Genomic DNA, 16791 nt, shown 5'->3' with positions numbered 1-16791 from the left:
CCACCTTTTGTTTTTTGGCTGCAGCAGCAGCAGCAAGGCCCACAGGGCTGGCTAGCTGGCTAGCCAGCAAGCAGGTAGCAATGAAAGTAGGAATCTTTCTTTTTAACCCTGTAAGGGGGTGGTGCACTGTACCCGAAGATACTGCCATATCGGGTCAATGCATAGGGCGACGGAAGCAAGCTTCGAAATCGGCCCCCGTTCTCAAAAATCCATTTAATATATGGTCCCCAGATAGGGGACGTATCAGATATTAAACTGATAAGAACAGATACTACACTTGATCTTAGCCAAAAGGCCGAGAAGCGATAACCGTGAAAGGGGCGGGCCCAACAAGGTGCCCTTCATGGGCACTATCACTGCTTGCTGTCAGGGAGGCTGCCAGACAATTTTCCATGCACACTCTGGGCTGGGGGGCAGTCAACCACCAGTACACACAGCAGAACCTAAACCCATACCATTATTGCTAAGCAGCAAGACAGGGGCCCATTGCACTCCCACGGGGCCTTTTTAAATGCAATCCATAACCCGGATTTGCCAGGAACCCTTCTTACTCCTCCTACTTGCATGTGACACTGGGCTTAGGATCTGCATAGGAAACACACACACAAGCACACACCTACCTTTGTTGCCTGCAGATGCCTCCTTGGCTGTCCCCAAACGGTATCAAACCAACACCCACGGGAAGCTGTGAGCATAGAGGACATGCCTGCACCCCATTGGACTTACCTGTGTGGGTTAAACCCGGGTTATTTGACAACCTATGGCGGTGATGGTTCTGCTCAGGCAGAGCAGTGCTGATGCTCCTCATAAAGCTGTCGCTGCTGTGAAGGTTCTAGGTGACATCACAAATCCCTATGGTTACATACACAACAAAGCTGGGTTGTTGTTGTTTACACTCTGCAAGGCCTGTGGAAGTGAGTGACATCATAGCACTGTAGTTCTGAGGGTTCTAGATGGATGCAACAATCTCCTGTTGCTTCTATGAAGGCCATAATAGACGACATCACCAAACAGCTCCATAGTCACATACACAGCAAAGGAGAGATGTTGTTTACACCTAGTGATGTCAGTGGTATTGAGTGACATCACAGCACAGTGCTAAGGCTCCTGGGCCTGGACACAGCAGCGGCTGCAATATCTCAACGGAGAATACGTTTATATATATGTGTGTGTGTGCGCGTATATATATATATATATATATATATATATATATATATATATTTCTCCGCCGAAATCACTTTTAAACCCATTTCCACCTTTTTTTCCCTTCTCTTCCTCTTACTTTTTTTTCACGTTTTTTTACGTTTTTCTCCTTTTCGCCTCTTTTCTGGGCGTATTATTCTTCTTTTTCTTCTTTTTTTTCGTCTAATGCATACCCCATCAGTGCAGCAATGCTTATTCAATACCGCCAGCAGATGGAGACACTGGGGGATAATTTTCTAAGGATTTATACTGATTTTTCCTGTCTGAATTTGTCGCACAGAAAGTTGCAGGCCAAATATGTGTGACATTTCTGCGACTTTAGCTTCTAGAGCATTTTTACAACATTATACATAGGTGCTGAATACATAAAAAGCGACTGTTCAGCGACAGACAAGTCGCATCGGCTGAAAGTAGGCCAGAATGTCAGTCCATGTTGGAGCAGGTTTAGATACAGTCTAAAGTATAGATCTCAAAGTCTGTGCACAGAATTTAGCAAGGGCCTCGCACCTTCTGATGCATCAGGTAGGTGCACAATAGCATAGCCTAACCCTCTGTACTTTGGTCTATATTGATGCGGGACATAGACAGCCAGCTGATGACCAATCCATTAGTGCAATGGATGGCTGGAAGCATTTGTCTTTGCCTTTGCAATACCACAGAAGCAATGCATGGTCAATGTACAGCAGTGACACACCTGTGTGAACAGCCAGGAGACCCCCCCCCCCCCCCATGTTATGTTACATAGTTACATAGTTAGTACGGTCGAAAAAAGACATATGTCCATCAAGTTCAACCAGGGAATTAAGGGGTAGGGGTGTGGCGCGATATTGGGGAAGGGATGAGATTTTATATTTCTTCATAAGCATTAATCTTATTTTGTCAATTAGGAACATTCAGCACCCACCCGCTATCAAGGCAGCTGCCTATCATGTCATGCCCTACCTGCACAGGTGTGCTGGCTACTCAAATGAACCAATTAAGGAGGCCATTTAGTCAGCAGCAGCAGAAGTCCTGTGCCTGGACGCTCCAACAGCGGCCAGACACAAGCAGAAGCAGAAGCAGCAGAAGCAGCAGCAGCACCACCTTTTGTTTTTTGGCTGCAGCAGCAGCAAGGCCCACAGGGCTGGTTAGCTGGCTAGCCAGCAAGCAGGTAGCAATGAAAGTAGGAATCTTTCTTTTTAACCCTGTAAGGGGGTGGTGCACTGTACCCGAAGATACTGCCATATCGGGTCAATGCATAGGCCGACGGAAGCAAGCTTCGAAATCGGCCCCCGTTCTCAAAAATCCATTTAATATATGGTCCCCAGATAGGGGACGTATCAGATATTAAACTGATAAGAACAGATACTACACTTGATCTTAGCCAAAAGGCCGAGAAGCGATAACCGTGAAAGGGGCGGGCCCAACAAGGTGCCCTTCATGGGCACTATCACTGCTTGCTGTCAGGGAGGCTGCCAGACAATTTTCCATGCACACTCTGGGCTGGGGGGCAGTCAACCACCAGTACACACAGCAGAACCTAAACCCATACCATTATTGCTAAGCAGCAAGACAGGGGCCCATTGCACTCCCACGGGGCCTTTTTAAATGCAATCCATAACCCGGATTTGCCAGGAACCCTTCTTACTCCTCCTACTTGCATGTGACACTGGGCTTAGGATCTGCATAGGAAACACACACACAAGCACACACCTACCTTTGTTGCCTGCAGATGCCTCCTTGGCTGTCCCCAAACGGTATCAAACCAACACCCACGGGAAGCTGTAAGCATAGAGGACATGCCTGCACCCCATTGGACTTACCTGTGTGGGTTAAACCCGGGTTATTTGACAACCTATGGCGGTGATGGTTCTGCTCAGGCAGAGCAGTGCTGATGCTCCTCATAAAGCTGTCGCTGCTGTGAAGGGTTTAGGTGACATCACAAATCCCTATGGTTACATACACAACAAAGCTGGGTTGTTGTTGTTTACACTCTGCAAGGCCTGTGGAAGTGAGTGACATCATAGCACTGTAGTTCTGAGGGTTCTAGATGGATGCAACAATCTCCTGTTGCTTCTATGAAGGCCGTAATAGACGACATCACCAAACAGCTCCATAGTCACATACACAGCAAAGGAGAGATGTTGTTTACACCTAGTGATGTCAGTGGTATTGAGTGACATCACAGCACAGTGCTAAGGCTCCTGGGCCTGGACACAGCAGCGGCTGCAATATCTCAACGGAGAATACGTTTATATATATGTGTGTGTGTGCGCGTATATATATATATATATATATATATATATATATATTTCTCCGCCGAAATCACTTTTAAACCCATTTCCACCTTTTTTTCCCTTCTCTTCCTCTTACTTTTTTTTCACGTTTTTTTACGTTTTTCTCCTTTTCGCCTCTTTTCTGGGCGTATTATTCTTCTTTTTCTTCTTTTTTTTCGTCTAATGCATACCCCATCAGTGCAGCAATGCTTATTCAATACCGCCAGCAGATGGAGACACTGGGGGATAATTTTCTAAGGATTTATACTGATTTTTCCTGTCTGAATTTGTCGCACAGAAAGTTGCAGGCCAAATATGTGTGACATTTCTGCGACTTTAGCTTCTAGAGCATTTTTACAACATTATACATAGGTGCTGAATACATAAAAAGCGACTGTTCAGCGACAGACAAGTCGCATCGGCTGAAAGTAGGCCAGAATGTCAGTCCATGTTGGAGCAGGTTTAGATACAGTCTAAAGTATAGATCTCAAAGTCTGTGCACAGAATTTAGCAAGGGCCTCGCACCTTCTGATGCATCAGGTAGGTGCACAATAGCATAGCCTAACCCTCTGTACTTTGGTCTATATTGATGCGGGACATAGACAGCCAGCTGATGACCAATCCATTAGTGCAATGGATGGCTGGAAGCATTTGTCTTTGCCTTTGCAATACCACAGAAGCAATGCATGGTCAATGTACAGCAATGACACACCTGTGTGAACAGCCAGGAGACCCCCCCCCCCCATGTTATGTTACATAGTTACATAGTTAGTACGGTCGAAAAAAGACATATGTCCATCAAGTTCAACCAGGGAATTAAGGGGTAGGGGTGTGGCGCGATATTGGGGAAGGGATGAGATTTTATATTTCTTCATAAGCATTAATCTTATTTTGTCAATTAGGAACATTCAGCACCCACCCGCTATCAAGGCAGCTGCCTATCATGTCATGCCCTACCTGCACAGGTGTGCTGGCTACTCAAATGATCCAATTAAGGAGGCCATTTAGTCAGCAGCAGCAGAAGTCCTGTGCCTGGACGCTCCAACAGCGGCCAGACACAAGCAGAAGCAGAAGCAGCAGAAGCAGCAGCAGCACCACCTTTTGTTTTTTGGCTGCAGCAGCAGCAAGGCCCACAGGGCTGGCTAGCTGGCTAGCCAGCAAGCAGGTAGCAATGAAAGTAGGAATCTTTCTTTTTAACCCTGTAAGGGGGTGGTGCACTGTACCCGAAGATACTGCCATATCGGGTCAATGCATAGGGCGACGGAAGCAAGCTTCGAAATCGGCCCCCGTTCTCAAAAATCCATTTAATATATGGTCCCCAGATAGGGGACGTATCAGATATTAAACTGATAAGAACAGATACTACACTTGATCTTAGCCAAAAGGCCGAGAAGCGATAACCGTGAAAGGGGCGGGCCCAACAAGGTGCCCTTCATGGGCACTATCACTGCTTGCTGTCAGGGAGGCTGCCAGACAATTTTCCATGCACACTCTGGGCTGGGGGGCAGTCAACCACCAGTACACACAGCAGAACCTAAACCCATACCATTATTGCTAAGCAGCAAGACAGGGGCCCATTGCACTCCCACGGGGCCTTTTTAAATGCAATCCATAACCCGGATTTGCCAGGAACCCTTCTTACTACTCCTACTTGCATGTGACACTGGGCTTAGGATCTGCATAGGAAACACACACACAAGCACACACCTACCTTTGTTGCCTGCAGATGCCTCCTTGGCTGTCCCCAAACGGTATCAAACCAACACCCACGGGAAGCTGTAAGCATAGAGGACATGCCTGCACCCCATTGGACTTACCTGTGTGGGTTAAACCCGGGTTATTTGACAACCTATGGCGGTGATGGTTCTGCTCAGGCAGAGCAGTGCTGATGCTCCTCATAAAGCTGTCGCTGCTGTGAAGGTTCTAGGTGACATCACAAATCCCTATGGTTACATACACAACAAAGCTGGGTTGTTGTTGTTTACACTCTGCAAGGCCTGTGGAAGTGAGTGACATCATAGCACTGTAGTTCTGAGGGTTCTAGATGGATGCAACAATCTCCTGTTGCTTCTATGAAGGCCATAATAGACGACATCACCAAACAGCTCCATAGTCACATACACAGCAAAGGAGAGATGTTGTTTACACCTAGTGATGTCAGTGGTATTGAGTGACATCACAGCACAGTGCTAAGGCTCCTGGGCCTGGACACAGCAGCGGCTGCAATATTTCAACGGAGAATACGTTTATATATATGTGTGTGTGTGCGCGTATATATATATATATATATATATATATATATATATATATATATTTCTCCGCCGAAATCACTTTTAAACCCATTTCCACCTTTTTTTCCCTTCTCTTCCTCTTACTTTTTTTTCACGTTTTTTTACGTTTTTCTCCTTTTCGCCTCTTTTCTGGGCGTATTATTCTTCTTTTTCTTCTTTTTTTTCGTCTAATGCATACCCCATCAGTGCAGCAATGCTTATTCAATACCGCCAGCAGATGGAGACACTGGGGGATAATTTTCTAAGGATTTATACTGATTTTTCCTGTCTGAATTTGTCGCACAGAAAGTTGCAGGCCAAATATGTGTGACATTTCTGCGACTTTAGCTTCTAGAGCATTTTTACAACATTATACATAGGTGCTGAATACATAAAAAGCGACTGTTCAGCGACAGACAAGTCGCATCGGCTGAAAGTAGGCCAGAATGTCAGTCCATGTTGGAGCAGGTTTAGATACAGTCTAAAGTATAGATCTCAAAGTCTGTGCACAGAATTTAGCAAGGGCCTCGCACCTTCTGATGCATCAGGTAGGTGCACAATAGCATAGCCTAACCCTCTGTACTTTGGTCTATATTGATGCGGGACATAGACAGCCAGCTGATGACCAATCCATTAGTGCAATGGATGGCTGGAAGCATTTGTCTTTGCCTTTGCAATACCACAGAAGCAATGCATGGTCAATGTACAGCAATGACACACCTGTGTGAACAGCCAGGAGACCCCCCCCCCCCCCCCATGTTATGTTACATAGTTACATAGTTAGTACGGTCGAAAAAAGACATATGTCCATCAAGTTCAACCAGGGAATTAAGGGGTAGGGGTGTGGCGCGATATTGGGGAAGGGATGAGATTTTATATTTCTTCATAAGCATTAATCTTATTTTGTCAATTAGGAACATTCAGCACCCACCCGCTATCAAGGCAGCTGCCTATCATGTCATGCCCTACCTGCACAGGTGTGCTGGCTACTCAAATGATCCAATTAAGGAGGCCATTTAGTCAGCAGCAGCAGAAGTCCTGTGCCTGGACGCTCCAACAGCGGCCAGACACAAGCAGAAGCAGAAGCAGCAGAAGCAGCAGCAGCACCACCTTTTGTTTTTTGGCTGCAGCAGCAGCAAGGCCCACAGGGCTGGCTAGCTGGCTAGCCAGCAAGCAGGTAGCAATGAAAGTAGGAATCTTTCTTTTTAACCCTGTAAGGGGGTGGTGCACTGTACCCGAAGATACTGCCATATCGGGTCAATGCATAGGGCGACGGAAGCAAGCTTCGAAATCGGCCCCCGTTCTCAAAAATCCATTTAATATATGGTCCCCAGATAGGGGACGTATCAGATATTAAACTGATAAGAACAGATACTACACTTGATCTTAGCCAAAAGGCCGAGAAGCGATAACCGTGAAAGGGGCGGGCCCAACAAGGTGCCCTTCATGGGCACTATCACTGCTTGCTGTCAGGGAGGCTGCCAGACAATTTTCCATGCACACTCTGGGCTGGGGGGCAGTCAACCACCAGTACACACAGCAGAACCTAAACCCATACCATTATTGCTAAGCAGCAAGACAGGGGCCCATTGCACTCCCACGGGGCCTTTTTAAATGCAATCCATAACCCGGATTTGCCAGGAACCCTTCTTACTCCTCCTACTTGCATGTGACACTGGGCTTAGGATCTGCATAGGAAACACACACACAAGCACACACCTACCTTTGTTGCCTGCAGATGCCTCCTTGGCTGTCCCCAAACGGTATCAAACCAACACCCACGGGAAGCTGTAAGCATAGAGGACATGCCTGCACCCCATTGGACTTACCTGTGTGGGTTAAACCCGGGTTATTTGACAACCTATGGCGGTGATGGTTCTGCTCAGGCAGAGCAGTGCTGATGCTCCTCATAAAGCTGTCGCTGCTGTGAAGGTTCTAGGTGACATCACAAATCCCTATGGTTACATACACAACAAAGCTGGGTTGTTGTTGTTTACACTCTGCAAGGCCTGTGGAAGTGAGTGACATCATAGCACTGTAGTTCTGAGGGTTCTAGATGGATGCAACAATCTCCTGTTGCTTCTATGAAGGCCATAATAGACGACATCACCAAACAGCTCCATAGTCACATACACAGCAAAGGAGAGATGTTGTTTACACCTAGTGATGTCAGTGGTATTGAGTGACATCACAGCACAGTGCTAAGGCTCCTGGGCCTGGACACAGCAGCGGCTGCAATATCTCAACGGAGAATACGTTTATATATATGTGTGTGTGTGCGCGTATATATATATATATATATATATATATATATATATATATATATATATATATTTCTCCGCCGAAATCACTTTTAAACCCATTTCCACCTTTTTTTCCCTTCTCTTCCTCTTACTTTTTTTTCACGTTTTTTTACGTTTTTCTCCTTTTCGCCTCTTTTCTGGGCGTATTATTCTTCTTTTTCTTCTTTTTTTTCGTCTAATGCATACCCCATCAGTGCAGCAATGCTTATTCAATACCGCCAGCAGATGGAGACACTGGGGGATAATTTTCTAAGGATTTATACTGATTTTTCCTGTCTGAATTTGTCGCACAGAAAGTTGCAGGCCAAATATGTGTGACATTTCTGCGACTTTAGCTTCTAGAGCATTTTTACAACATTATACATAGGTGCTGAATACATAAAAAGCGACTGTTCAGCGACAGACAAGTCGCATCGGCTGAAAGTAGGCCAGAATGTCAGTCCATGTTGGAGCAGGTTTAGATACAGTCTAAAGTATAGATCTCAAAGTCTGTGCACAGAATTTAGCAAGGGCCTCGCACCTTCTGATGCATCAGGTAGGTGCACAATAGCATAGCCTAACCCTCTGTACTTTGGTCTATATTGATGCGGGACATAGACAGCCAGCTGATGACCAATCCATTAGTGCAATGGATGGCTGGAAGCATTTGTCTTTGCCTTTGCAATACCACAGAAGCAATGCATGGTCAATGTACAGCAATGACACACCTGTGTGAACAGCCAGGAGACCCCCCCCCCCCATGTTATGTTACATAGTTACATAGTTAGTACGGTCGAAAAAAGACATATGTCCATCAAGTTCAACCAGGGAATTAAGTGGTAGGGGTGTGGCGCGACATTGGGGAAGGGATGAGATTTTATATTTCTTCATAAGCATTAATCTTATTTTGTCAATTAGGAACATTCAGCACCCACCCGCTATCAAGGCAGCTGCCTATCATGTCATGCCCTACCTGCACAGGTGTGCTGGCTACTCAAATGATCCAATTAAGGAGGCCATTTAGTCAGCAGCAGCAGAAGTCCTGTGCCTGGACGCTCCAACAGCGGCCAGACACAAGCAGAAGCAGAAGCAGCAGAAGCAGCAGCAGCACCACCTTTTGTTTTTTGGCTGCAGCAGCAGCAAGGCCCACAGGGCTGGCTAGCTGGCTAGCCAGCAAGCAGGTAGCAATGAAAGTAGGAATCTTTCTTTTTAACCCTGTAAGGGGGTGGTGCACTGTACCCGAAGATACTGCCATATCGGGTCAATGCATAGGGCGACGGAAGCAAGCTTCGAAATCGGCCCCCGTTCTCAAAAATCCATTTAATATATGGTCCCCAGATAGGGGACGTATCAGATATTAAACTGATAAGAACAGATACTACACTTGATCTTAGCCAAAAGGCCGAGAAGCGATAACCGTGAAAGGGGCGGGCCCAACAAGGTGCCCTTCATGGGCACTATCACTGCTTGCTGTCAGGGAGGCTGCCAGACAATTTTCCATGCACACTCTGGGCTGGGGGGCAGTCAACCACCAGTACACACAGCAGAACCTAAACCCATACCATTATTGCTAAGCAGCAAGACAGGGGCCCATTGCACTCCCACGGGGCCTTTTTAAATGCAATCCATAACCCGGATTTGCCAGGAACCCTTCTTACTCCTCCTACTTGCATGTGACACTGGGCTTAGGATCTGCATAGGAAACACACACACAAGCACACACCTACCTTTGTTGCCTGCAGATGCCTCCTTGGCTGTCCCCAAACGGTATCAAACCAACACCCACGGGAAGCTGTAAGCATAGAGGACATGCCTGCACCCCATTGGACTTACCTGTGTGGGTTAAACCCGGGTTATTTGACAACCTATGGCGGTGATGGTTCTGCTCAGGCAGAGCAGTGCTGATGCTCCTCATAAAGCTGTCGCTGCTGTGAAGGTTCTAGGTGACATCACAAATCCCTATGGTTACATACACAACAAAGCTGGGTTGTTGTTGTTTACACTCTGCAAGGCCTGTGGAAGTGAGTGACATCATAGCACTGTAGTTCTGAGGGTTCTAGATGGATGCAACAATCTCCTGTTGCTTCTATGAAGGCCATAATAGACGACATCACCAAACAGCTCCATAGTCACATACACAGCAAAGGAGAGATGTTGTTTACATCTAGTGATGTCAGTGGTATTGAGTGACATCACAGCACAGTGCTAAGGCTCCTGGGCCTGGACACAGCAGCGGCTGCAATATCTCAACGGAGAATACGTTTATATATATGTGTGTGTGTGCGCGTATATATATATATATATATATATATATATATATATATATATATTTCTCCGCCGAAATCACTTTTAAACCCATTTCCACCTTTTTTTCCCTTCTCTTCCTCTTACTTTTTTTTCACGTTTTTTTACGTTTTTCTCCTTTTCGCCTCTTTTCTGGGCGTATTATTCTTCTTTTTCTTCTTTTTTTTCGTCTAATGCATACCCCATCAGTGCAGCAATGCTTATTCAATACCGCCAGCAGATGGAGACACTGGGGGATAATTTTCTAAGGATTTATACTGATTTTTCCTGTCTGAATTTGTCGCACAGAAAGTTGCAGGCCAAATATGTGTGACATTTCTGCGACTTTAGCTTCTAGAGCATTTTTACAACATTATACATAGGTGCTGAATACATAAAAAGCGACTGTTCAGCGACAGACAAGTCGCATCGGCTGAAAGTAGGCCAGAATGTCAGTCCATGTTGGAGCAGGTTTAGATACAGTCTAAAGTATAGATCTCAAAGTCTGTGCACAGAATTTAGCAAGGGCCTCGCACCTTCTGATGCATCAGGTAGGTGCACAATAGCATAGCCTAACCCTCTGTACTTTGGTCTATATTGATGCGGGACATAGACAGCCAGCTGATGACCAATCCATTAGTGCAATGGATGGCTGGAAGCATTTGTCTTTGCCTTTGCAATACCACAGAAGCAATGCATGGTCAATGTACAGCAATGACACACCTGTGTGAACAGCCAGGAGACCCCCCCCCCCCCCCCCCATGTTATGTTACATAGTTACATAGTTAGTACGGTCGAAAAAAGACATATGTCCATCAAGTTCAACCAGGGAATTAAGGGGTAGGGGTGTGGCGCGATATTGGGGAAGGGATGAGATTTTATATTTCTTCATAAGCATTAATCTTATTTTGTCAATTAGGAACATTCAGCACCCACCCGCTATCAAGGCAGCTGCCTATCATGTCATGCCCTACCTGCACAGGTGTGCTGGCTACTCAAATGATCCAATTAAGGAGGCCATTTAGTCAGCAGCAGCAGAAGTCCTGTGCCTGGACGCTCCAACAGCGGCCAGACACAAGCAGAAGCAGAAGCAGCAGAAGCAGCAGCAGCACCACCTTTTGTTTTTTGGCTGCAGCAGCAGCAAGGCCGACAGGGCTGGCTAGCTGGCTAGCCAGCAAGCAGGTAGCAATGAAAGTAGGAATCTTTCTTTTTAACCCTGTAAGGGGGTGGTGCACTGTACCCGAAGATACTGCCATATCGGGTCAATGCATAGGGCGACGGAAGCAAGCTTCGAAATCGGCCCCCGTTCTCAAAAATCCATTTAATATATGGTCCCCAGATAGGGGACGTATCAGATATTAAACTGATAAGAACAGATTTTTTTTTTTTTTTTTTTTATCTAAAGCCGAGGAACGTGCTTTCGATTCACCCAAAGTGCAAGAAAAAGTGCAAACGTGTTACACTAAAAAAAACGTGCACAAAGGATGCGGTCTATCGCAAGCCCTTCTCCGATAGGAGAGAGGCCCCCCAACAAACCTTACCCTTCGCCTCCGGACCAAAAGGTACCTGCGAGGTTCCAGGTTCGATGTCCCTTTTCGCCGAAGCTACTAGGGGACCACAAATGCTCCCGGCATCCCCCTTGGCGTTAGCCAAGGTATCTGCCCGCAGAGCCGATTACGGTAGGTACCCTGCCAAAGCAGGAGTACCCGGGGTGTTTGCAGGGAGGTGCGGAACCTAATGGCCACACACACCTCCCCTAGACCGCCAGGAGGGACACCCAGAAGGGCTACCGCATCCTGACCAATCCTGTGAACACACAACACGCAAAAAGTGACACAGTGAGACAAAAAAGAAATAAATAAGTGAATGTGTGCAGATATACTGCCCGGACATCCGGCCGGATCTATAAAAAATTTCTCTGATCCTAGCCAGAAGGCCGGGAATCAAGAGGTGAGTGCCACAAGGTGAAGAGATTATGGTGCCCGTGCTTCAACTCAGTGAGCCTATTCTCCCAGTGAGTTTCGGCACCTCGGGGTCACCACTCCCCGAGGCACAAAGTACCTCGGCTCTAGACCCTCTCAGCCTCATGGCGAGACCCGGAGGGAACAGGTCACATCGGGGCAGCCGTCGAGCTGATTCCTCAGAACCAGCCCCGGAAAGCCCTGGTACACCTGCATCCTCCATGCAGCACCCATCCCCACCAGCCCCATACCGGCGTTACTGTCCACCGGCATGAAAAACTGATAAGAACAGATACTACACTTGATCTTAGCCAAAAGGCCGAGAAGCGATAACCGTGAAAGGGGCGGGCCCAACAAGGTGCCCTTCATGGGCACTATCACTGCTTGCTGTCAGGGAGGCTGCCAGACAATTTTCCATGCACACTCTGGGCTGGGGGGCAGTCAACCACCAGTACACACAGCAGAACCTAAACCCATACCATTATTGCTAAGCAGCAAGACAGGGGCCCATTGCACTCCCACGGGGCCTTTTTAAATGCAATCCATAACCCGGATTTGCCAGGAACCCTTCTTACTCCTCCTACTTGCATGTGACACTGGGCTTAGGATCTGCATAGGAAACACACACAAGCACACACCTACCTTTGTTGCCTGCAGATGCCTCCTTGGCTGTCCCCAAACGGTATCAAACCAACACCCACGGGAAGCTGTAAGCATAGAGGACATGCCTGCACCCCATTGGACTTACCTGTGTGGGTTAAACCCGGGTTATTTGACAACCTATGGCGGTGATGGTTCTGCTCAGGCAGAGCAGTGCTGATGCTCCTCATAAAGCTGTCGCTGCTGTGAAGGTTCTAGGTGACATCACAAATCCCTATGGTTACATACACAACAAAGCTGGGTTGTTGTTGTTTACACTCTGCAAGGCCTGTGGAAGTGAGTGACATCATAGCACTGTAGTTCTGAGGGTTCTAGATGGATGCAACAATCTCCTGTTGCTTCTATGAAGGCCATAATAGACGACATCACCAAACAGCTCCATAGTCACATACACAGCAAAGGAGAGATGTTGTTTACACCTAGTGATGTCAGTGGTATTGAGTGACATCACAGCACAGTGCTAAGGCTCCTGGGCCTGGACACAGCAGCGGCTGCAATATTTCAACGGAGAATACGTTTATATATATGTGTGTGTGTGCGCGTATATATATATATATATATATATATATATATATATATATATATATATTTCTCCGCCGAAATCACTTTTAAACCCATTTCCACCTTTTTTTCCCTTCTCTTCCTCTTACTTTTTTTTCACGTTTTTTTACGTTTTTCTCCTTTTCGCCTCTTTTCTGGGCGTATTATTCTTCTTTTTCTTCTTTTTTTTCGTCTAATGCATACCCCATCAGTGCAGCAATGCTTATTCAATACCGCCAGCAGATGGAGACACTGGGGGATAATTTTCTAAGGATTTATACTGATTTTTCCTGTCTGAATTTGTCGCACAGAAAGTTGCAGGCCAAATATGTGTGACATTTCTGCGACTTTAGCTTCTAGAGCATTTTTACAACATTATACATAGGTGCTGAATACATAAAAAGCGACTGTTCAGCGACAGACAAGTCGCATCGGCTGAAAGTAGGCCAGAATGTCAGTCCATGTTGGAGCAGGTTTAGATACAGTCTAAAGTATAGATCTCAAAGTCTGTGCACAGAATTTAGCAAGGGCCTCGCACCTTCTGATGCATCAGGTAGGTGCACAATAGCATAGCCTAACCCTCTGTACTTTGGTCTATATTGATGCGGGACATAGACAGCCAGCTGATGACCAATCCATTAGTGCAATGGATGGCTGGAAGCATTTGTCTTTGCCTTTGCAATACCACAGAAGCAATGCATGGTCAATGTACAGCAATGACACACCTGTGTGAACAGCCAGGAGACCCCCCCCCCCCCCCCCCCATGTTATGTTACATAGTTACATAGTTAGTACGGTCGAAAAAAGACATATGTCCATCAAGTTCAACCAGGGAATTAAGGGGTAGGGGTGTGGCGCGATATTGGGGAAGGGATGAGATTTTATATTTCTTCATAAGCATTAATCTTATTTTGTCAATTAGGAACATTCAGCACCCACCCGCTATCAAGGCAGCTGCCTATCATGTCATGCCCTACCTGCACAGGTGTGCTGGCTACTCAAATGATCCAATTAAGGAGGCCATTTAGTCAGCAGCAGCAGAAGTCCTGTGCCTGGACGCTCCAACAGCGGCCAGACACAAGCAGAAGCAGAAGCAGCAGAAGCAGCAGCAGCACCACCTTTTGTTTTTTGGCTGCAGCAGCAGCAAGGCCCACAGGGCTGGCTAGCTGGCTAGCCAGCAAGCAGGTAGCAATGAAAGTAGGAATCTTTCTTTTTAACCCTGTAAGGGGGTGGTGCACTGTACCCGAAGATACTGCCATATCGGGTCAATGCATAGGGCGACGGAAGCAAGCTTCGAAATCGGCCCCCGTTCTCAAAAATCCATTTAATATATGGTCCCCAGATAGGGGACGTATCAGATATTAAACTGATAAGAACAGATACTACACTTGATCTTAGCCAAAAGGCCGAGAAGCGATAACCGTGAAAGGGGCGGGTCCAACAAGGTGCCCTTCATGGGCACTATCACTGCTTGCTGTCAGGGAGGCTGCCAGACAATTTTCCATGCACACTCTGGGCTGGGGGGCAGTCAACCACCAGTACACACAGCAGAACCTAAACCCATACCATTATTGCTAAGCAGCAAGACAGGGGCCCATTGCACTCCCACGGGGCCTTTTTAAATGCAATCCATAACCCGGATTTGCCAGGAACCCTTCTTACTCCTCCTACTTGCATGTGACACTGGGCTTAGGATCTGCATAGGAAACACACACACAAGCACACACCTACCTTTGTTGCCTGCAGATGCCTCCTTGGCTGTCCCCAAACGGTATCAAACCAACACCCACGGGAAGCTGTAAGCATAGAGGACATGCCTGCACCCCATTGGACTTACCTGTGTGGGTTAAACCCGGGTTATTTGACAACCTATGGCGGTGATGGTTCTGCTCAGGCAGAGCAGTGCTGATGCTCCTCATAAAGCTGTCGCTGCTGTGAAGGTTCTAGGTGACATCACAAATCCCTATGGTTACATACACAACAAAGCTGGGTTGTTGTTGTTTACACTCTGCAAGGCCTGTGGAAGTGAGTGACATCATAGCACTGTAGTTCTGAGGGTTCTAGATGGATGCAACAATCTCCTGTTGCTTCTATGAAGGCCATAATAGACGACATCACCAAACAGCTCCATAGTCACATACACAGCAAAGGAGAGATGTTGTTTACACCTAGTGATGTCAGTGGTATTGAGTGACATCACAGCACAGTGCTAAGGCTCCTGGGCCTGGACACAGCAGCGGCTGCAATATCTCAACGGAGAATACGTTTATATATATGTGTGTGTGTGCGCGTATATATATATATATATATATATATATATATATATATATATATTTCTCCGCCGAAATCACTTTTAAACCCATTTCCACCTTTTTTTCCCTTCTCTTCCTCTTACTTTTTTTTCACGTTTTTTTACGTTTTTCTCCTTTTCGCCTCTTTTCTGGGCGTATTATTCTTCTTTTTCTTCTTTTTTTTCGTCTAATGCATACCCCATCAGTGCAGCAATGCTTATTCAATACCGCCAGCAGATGGAGACACTGGGGGATAATTTTCTAAGGATTTATACTGATTTTTCCTGTCTGAATTTGTCGCACAGAAAGTTGCAGGCCAAATATGTGTGACATTTCTGCGACTTTAGCTTCTAGAGCATTTTTACAACATTATACATAGGTGCTGAATACATAAAAAGCGACTGTTCAGCGACAGACAAGTCGCATCGGCTGAAAGTAGGCCAGAATGTCAGTCCATGTTGGAGCAGGTTTAGATACAGTCTAAAGTATAGATCTCAAAGTCTGTGCACAGAATTTAGCAAGGGCCTCGCACCTTCTGATGCATCAGGTAGGTGCACAATAGCATAGCCTAACCCTCTGTACTTTGGTCTATATTGATGCGGGACATAGACAGCCAGCTGATGACCAATCCATTAGTGCAATGGATGGCTGGAAGCATTTGTCTTTGCCTTTGCAATACCACAGAAGCAATGCATGGTCAATGTACAGCAATGACACACCTGTGTGAACAGCCAGGAGACCCCCCCCCCCCCCATGTTATGTTACATAGTTACATAGTTAGTACGGTCGAAAAAAGACATATGTCCATCAAGTTCAACCAGGGAATTAAGGGGTAGAGGTGTGGCGCGATATTGGGGAAGGGATGAGATTTTATATTTCTTCATAAGCATTAATCTTATTTTGTCAATTAGGAACATTCAGCACCCACCCGCTATCAAGGCAGCTGCCTATCATGTCATGCCCTACCTGCACAGGTGTGCTGGCTACTCAAATGATCCAATTAAGGAGGCCATTTAGTCAGCAGCAGCAGAAGTCCTGTGCCTGGA

At 46.4% G+C, this 16791-nt stretch overlaps 8 non-coding genes across 8 annotated transcripts; all 8 read right to left on the bottom strand.

Moving 5' to 3' along the window:
• Positions 1-116: 116 nt before the first annotated feature.
• On the bottom strand, positions 117-307 carry LOC130342465 (U2 spliceosomal RNA). The gene has a single exon (XR_008882105.1). It is a non-coding gene; the product is annotated as a U2 spliceosomal RNA (small nuclear RNA).
• Positions 308-2395: 2088 nt separating this feature from the next.
• Positions 2396-2586, bottom strand: LOC130342486 (U2 spliceosomal RNA). The gene has a single exon (XR_008882124.1). It is a non-coding gene; the product is annotated as a U2 spliceosomal RNA (small nuclear RNA).
• Positions 2587-4665: 2079 nt separating this feature from the next.
• Positions 4666-4856, bottom strand: LOC130342464 (U2 spliceosomal RNA). The gene has a single exon (XR_008882104.1). It is a non-coding gene; the product is annotated as a U2 spliceosomal RNA (small nuclear RNA).
• A 2091-nt stretch (positions 4857-6947) lies between these two features.
• LOC130342463 (U2 spliceosomal RNA) lies at positions 6948-7138 on the bottom strand. Its single transcript, XR_008882103.1, has one exon. It is a non-coding gene; the product is annotated as a U2 spliceosomal RNA (small nuclear RNA).
• Positions 7139-9233: 2095 nt separating this feature from the next.
• On the bottom strand, positions 9234-9424 carry LOC130342462 (U2 spliceosomal RNA). The gene has a single exon (XR_008882102.1). It is a non-coding gene; the product is annotated as a U2 spliceosomal RNA (small nuclear RNA).
• A 2093-nt stretch (positions 9425-11517) lies between these two features.
• LOC130342420 (U2 spliceosomal RNA) lies at positions 11518-11703 on the bottom strand. Its single transcript, XR_008882068.1, has one exon. It is a non-coding gene; the product is annotated as a U2 spliceosomal RNA (small nuclear RNA).
• Positions 11704-12397: 694 nt separating this feature from the next.
• LOC130342432 (U2 spliceosomal RNA) lies at positions 12398-12585 on the bottom strand. Its single transcript, XR_008882078.1, has one exon. It is a non-coding gene; the product is annotated as a U2 spliceosomal RNA (small nuclear RNA).
• A 2096-nt stretch (positions 12586-14681) lies between these two features.
• Positions 14682-14872, bottom strand: LOC130342461 (U2 spliceosomal RNA). Its single transcript, XR_008882101.1, has one exon. It is a non-coding gene; the product is annotated as a U2 spliceosomal RNA (small nuclear RNA).
• Between the last annotated feature and the right edge of the window lie 1919 nt (positions 14873-16791).

The sequence above is a fragment of the Hyla sarda genome, unplaced genomic scaffold (assembly GCF_029499605.1).
Source record: "Hyla sarda isolate aHylSar1 unplaced genomic scaffold, aHylSar1.hap1 scaffold_650, whole genome shotgun sequence".
Taxonomy (NCBI): Eukaryota; Metazoa; Chordata; class Amphibia; order Anura; family Hylidae; genus Hyla; species Hyla sarda.
The sequence above is the reverse complement of the archived record's forward strand: the minus strand, read 5'-3'. Positions and strand labels throughout refer to the sequence as shown.